Source organism: Takifugu flavidus, chromosome 7 (assembly GCF_003711565.1).
Source record: "Takifugu flavidus isolate HTHZ2018 chromosome 7, ASM371156v2, whole genome shotgun sequence".
NCBI lineage: Eukaryota > Metazoa > Chordata > Actinopteri > Tetraodontiformes > Tetraodontidae > Takifugu > Takifugu flavidus.
Window position 1 is genome coordinate 1,017,020 of NC_079526.1, and position 6,000 is coordinate 1,023,019.

At 43.5% G+C, this 6,000-nt stretch overlaps 1 pseudogene; it reads right to left on the reverse strand.

Moving 5' to 3' along the window:
• LOC130529043 (carnitine O-palmitoyltransferase 2, mitochondrial-like) overlaps nucleotides 1-5,470 on the reverse strand; it is a 29,767-nt pseudogene extending 24,297 nt beyond the window's left edge.
• Between the last annotated feature and the right edge of the window lie 530 nt (nucleotides 5,471-6,000).

Consider the following 6,000-nt stretch of genomic DNA (forward strand, 5'->3'; position numbering starts at 1 on the left):
TTATTTATATTTTTATTTTAAGACATTGTCATTTTAAAATCTATGTAATTGCAGGTGTGCTTTTAAAAAAAATAGCGGTAGAAATTTTTTTCTTAGACGCACCTCACTTGCGAGTTTTGCTATTTTTAGAACAGGCTTGCGGGCGACTCAGGTGGTCATTGCGGGCGACTTGGTGCCCACGGGCACTGCGTTGGTGACCCCTGATGTAGAGGAACCCTCCTGCTGACGGCCGGCTGGATAGAGAGAGAGGAGAAGGGGGTGGACGGGTAGAGGAGAGAATAGGCAGAGATCAGGGAAATAAATTAATAGTAAAAGCTGCTGGTATAAGAGTAGAGTGGGTCAGCAGGGTTGGAGGTCGGCAGGCCAACATATAGCTATAAAGGTGGCTATCCCTTTAGATAGGGAGCTACTATCTATCTATCTATCTATCTATCTATCTATCTATCTATCTATCTATCGATCTATCTATCTATCTATCTATCTATCTATCTATCTATCTATCTATCTGTCAGTCAAGGAGGAAAAGGGGGAGGACAGGAAAAGGAGGTGTGAGGGTGAAGTTTTGATCACCTGCGCTGTTCGTTCACTAGACTCAGATCAACCAGGCAAACAACAGGAGTTCCTTGCAAGGGAGAGTCGAGCAGCAGTTCAAGCTTCCTCTGTCAACTCTGTTTGTCTGCTGCTCGCTCACCTCTTTTATTGGTGCAAACAAAATGGGTGTCTAAACAGGATCTCATAACTCATTGCCTTCTGACATCTTCTCCCATCTTAACGAACTTCTCTAATCTTGACCAACAGGATACATCTGGGTGCTGGGCTTGGTTGTAAGCAGCTTCAGCACTTTTACAAAACACTCTCATGTTCTTCTTTTCCTGTCAACATTCCTCAAACACTCAAAATCTACATATCATAGCATTTAAGGATGATACTAATAACAATTACAATAATTCTTCTCATAGAGGAGAGGAGAGGAGAGGAGAGGAGAGGAGAGGAGAGGAGAGGAGAGGAGAGGAGAGGAGAGGAGGCCATGAATGGGAGACATACGCCTGTTCAGTTGATCAGGTTTCTGTACCCCTAAATGCTCCACACCCCTGTTCTAACTTTAGAGACTGGGGGCCACAAGTAAACCACCACCAACCACAGGTATATTTAACTGAGGGTTTTTTCTTCTAGGACAGTGAAAATGTCTTCTAAAGACTTGTTCACACATCGACTAAAATCCTTGTGACTGTCAGCCTGGTAGCTAGCAAAAGAGCAATTTATGGCATTATCCTGAAGAAAATAGTGAAGACCAAATCCATCAGGCACAGCTGGTGCAAAGACTGCCAACACTGAGGTGGCAACTGTGCTGGTAGACAAGGTGAAGCCATCTAGGTCACAATCTGTATACAGGCTGTGCAGTTCCTGGTGCTTGGAAGTCACGCAGACCATAGAGATGACAGTATAAACCTTGGCCTGTCAGACAGAAAAATAATGTTTAATGTTAATGACAACATAGCACACATTTGATTGCCCATGGAATCCCTCTTGGATGGTGTTCCTTTCTTTCTAATGTTTCCTCTCTCTCTCTCCAACTCTCTGTCTCTCTCTTGAGTCATCAATAGAGCTCCCGATAAGTAATGAACGATTCAATAAATGTTTTGAAAAAATCATATTAATGAGCGGTTTCAGTACAGTGAAAAGAACCACCGTTCCAATGATGGGTACTCAGAGAGATGGAGGAAACATTCATAAATAACTATTTTTTGGAGTTTATGAATCAATCCTGATAGATTATTGGAAGTGTGCTTCTTACATAAATCATTTTTTCTCCCACTTCTTGTTAATAAAAAATGAAAAAATGATTTATGTAAGAATCACATTTCCAATAACTTCCCTCTCCCCAGCTACTTCTTCCAGCTCATCCGGAGGGATCCCGAGACGTTCCCAGACCAGTCGAGAGACATAATCTCTCCAACGTGTCCTGGGTCTTCCCGGGGGTCTCACTGCTCTCTGCACTGCTTCCCCTTCCTCAGACGCCTGATGGTGGTCCAGCAACTTTTCGACGCCGTCCAAAAGTCGTTCTCCATGGCCTCACTGAACTCTTCCCATGCCCGGGTCTTTGCCTCGGCAACAGCCGTAGCTGCACTCCACTTGGCTTGCCGGTACCTATCTGCTGCCTCAGGAGTCCCACAGGCCAGTAAGGCCCGATACGACTCCTTCTTCAGCTTGACGGTATCCCTCACCGCTGGTGTCCACCAGTGGGTTCGGGTGTTGCCGCCACGACAGGCACCAACCACCTTGCGGCCACAGCACTGGTCAGCTGCCTCAACAATGGAGGCACGGAACATGGTCCACTCGGACTCAATGTCCCCCACCTTCCCGGGGACATGGTCAAAGCTCTCCCGGAGGTGTGAGTTGAAGGTCCTTCTGACAGGAGACTCTACCAGCCGTTCCCAGCAGACCCTCACAACATGTTTGGGCCTGCCGGGTCTGTCCAGCATTCTTCCCCACCATCGGAGCCAACTCACCACCAGGTGGTGATCAGTTGACAGCTCCGCCCCTCTCTTCACCCGAGTGTCCAGAACATGCGGCCGCAAATCCGATGACACAACCACAAAGTTGTATTTTATTATTATTATTATTATTATTATTATTATTATTATTATTATCTGAACAAGACTGAACAAGGAAAAGTAAGAAATGTGGTAAACTGAAAGAAGGACATAAGATTGCTAGATCTACAAATTATTATAATCGGAATTATCATTATGGAGAGCCCAATTTTATTGTTTGCCAATCTGTATAGTTGTAACACCCTCTGTGATTTGACCTCTGATCAGGCAAGGGCTCAGGAAGGTGTGTTCTGAGGAAGCTGCTGCACTCCCTGTTGGCAGATGTATATCATTGTACAGTAGTAGCTTTTTATCTCCTTGAGAGTCACTTTTATGCTGTGGTTATAAAATATCACACACAGTAAATGCAGTATGTTCTGTCAAGGAAAAAGTTCAACATATGTTTGCTAGAGCCAGAAATGCCTGTAAAATAACTTGTACAGGTTCCAAAAAACTCCCAGATGTCTTATCTAAAACCGTAGAGCAGGGGTCAGAAACCCAAAATGTTGAAAGAGCCATATTGGACCAAACAAAAACAATCTGTCTGGTGCCTTATATAAGCCTTATATAAGCCTTATTATAAAGGCAACACATGCTGTAAGTGTCTATATTAGCTATATTAGCCTACTTTCAAAATGATAAGTAGGCTAATATATATAATGAGCATCGTGGAGAGAATGACTAACCACATGACCACTCTGCTGTAAGATGGTGCTGTAAGTTTAACTTCCGTTATAATGAGATGTTGAAATTAAATATTTCTTATACACATTTTTACAGCATTGGAAAACTTTAAGAATGTGTGTCATGTTTTTCCTGCTACAGAAATTATATATTCACACCACCTTTTCCATTATCATATTTTTGAAAAAGCTCCACATAGCCACTAGGGAGGCACTAAAGAGCCGCATATGGCTCTACAGCCGTGGGTTGCCAACCCCGCCCTAGAGCATCAGTGAATTCAGTGAATTGGCTGATGGCGAATGTGACTGGGTTATAATCTGTGGAGCTGGGGGGAGAAAAGGAGTTATTGTTTCTTAACCATTGGTTATCAGTTGCTTCTTTTAGTTGCTGGAGATAGTGGTGCTCGGGTGGTAGGCTCTCTCCTGTCTGGTCTGCGGTTATCTGGGAAGTGGATTTTTCTGCACTTAGTGAATATTTGGTGGTTTTGGCTGATTTCTCTATTTTGAAGGGTTCTTCCCTCTTAGTGAGAGCCCTCGCCTATTCAACTGACTCCAGCCCAATGTGTAAAACCAAAGGCTTACCTTTTTGTTTTGTTTGCTTTTCTAGTCAAATTAGAAGTGACGTTGTGAGATGTAATTAATTTTTGAAGGTTGTTCTAAAATATTAAAAAGTATCTCCTCCCCTTTCTTTGCATTTATGGTGTCACAAATTATATCTGCAAAAATGTTAAACTCACCCATAGATGCTTCTTTGACAAGCTGCCTGTGGTACCTGGAGCACTGGTAGAGCATGGCCTTTAGTTGTTGTACGCTGTGTTGGTCTTGCTGACAAACGAAGGCATTAGAACATTGTTTTGTGTAGGTGGTGGCTGATGGAATAAGCTCTAAACGACCATGCTTGAATCTCGTCATACTGCATGGCTCAGACGTAGGAACAGTTTGTCCACGCATCCTCAGGAAGCCCATTTGAAAAGCAAGCTGGGCCATACTGTCGGGGCTCAAGTTATTTTTCTTCATTGTTTCCTTTCCACCTTTCCCAAAGATCATAAAATCAATACTGAGTTGTGACACATGTAAATCAAAGTTGTCATTGGCTTTCTTGATGCCGTTCTTCAGCACACTGTCCAGGTTAAACTGTAACTGATGCACAGCAGAAGCTGAATCCACGGCAGCAGCAACAAAGCCTGGGTGCACCTGCGGCTGCTCTGTTGAGTCTTTGTAGATTTTTTCCAAAATATCAGTCATGGTCATGCCATCACCCCAGGAGTGCTCCATGCAAATGCCAGCTTCACCAGATTTTGAAACATGGAGACTGAAAGACTTATCAAGCCACCGATTGCAGCCATTAGCCAGCAGCAAACTATGTAACATGTCATCACCCTTCTTCATACTTGCATCATCCAGACAGAGACAGCAAACAGCACTGTCCGCAAGCCTTAAATTGTCTGTATTTCCACAATTTACCAGTTTGTCCCTCCGTTCGGCCCACACGTCTCGGTTCTCACTGGTCAAGATTCCAATAGGAAAGGCAGGTGCTGGTGTCAGGTCAGTCAAAATGTAGTTCAAGTGGGCCTGGATCTCTGTAGGCTTCAACAAGTTTCCATCCCTGTCTACAACATCAAAAACATACATGTTGCCATTTCTCATAACAAGAACATGGCGGCCTTTCTCATTAGTAAAGAGCTCATCTCGGCCCTGTCCTGGAATTCGAGTTGTGTTAAAGACACGATGGTACTAAGACATGTCCAGTGGGTAGGCATCAACCATCTGAGCTCCATAAGGCTGGAAGTGTAAAACATTTGGCTCCAGTAGTCCAGCTCGCAGTGTTTTCATGTAGCGCAAAGTTGAGCAGAGCAGATTGGTGGCCCGCACCAACTGTTGATTATACTCTGTCTTTGGGTCTGGTCGAAGCAGCCCAAAAATATTGAAGTGCAGTAAAGATTTGCGATTTTTAAGATGCATGTCTAACCAGGGTCCTGAAAGAAAGTTATTCATCCATCAGTACGTATGAATTGGTTGTTTTTTTTGTAATATAAGAATGTTAAAATCACCTGAAATGTAGCTTGTGTGGTTGTTGATTTTATCCTTAGCTACCAGTTCCTTGTGTAATTCTCTGCCGACACCATTCAGGAAGTCTTGGGCAATTTTCTCTGTGGTTCTAAGATTACAAAATGATAAACATTGTTGGAAGAATTAGGTAAATATCTGACAGTTATCGTGACAGTATTTTCTTTTTCTTCATTGAAAATCTTTACATTCACGTTTCCGGTGTTCAAACAAACACATGCAGTAACTTTAACAAATAGTTATTATACATTTCTAGAATGATAATGACCAAATCATTAGTGATCAGTTTTTGTAAATAAACAAGCAACAAATAATATATTTTATCTTTCTTTATTTTCTGGGGTAATCCTAGGTGGTGGTCACCTCGAGCCAGGCTTGATGCTCCTCATTGCTGCTTTTTGCGGCTGACGTACCATCGAGCAAGGGCCTCCAACACATGCTGGGGCGGTTTGCGACCGAGTGTGAAGCGGCAGGGATGCGGATCAGGACCTCCAAGTGTGAGGATGAAGTTTTGATCACCCGCGCTGTTCGTTCACTAGACTCAGAGTAACCACGCAAACAACTGGAGTCCTTTGCAAAGGGGGAGCCGAGCAGCAGTTCAAGCTTCCTCTGTCAACTCCGTTCGTCTGCTGCTCGCTCACCTCTTTTATTGGTGC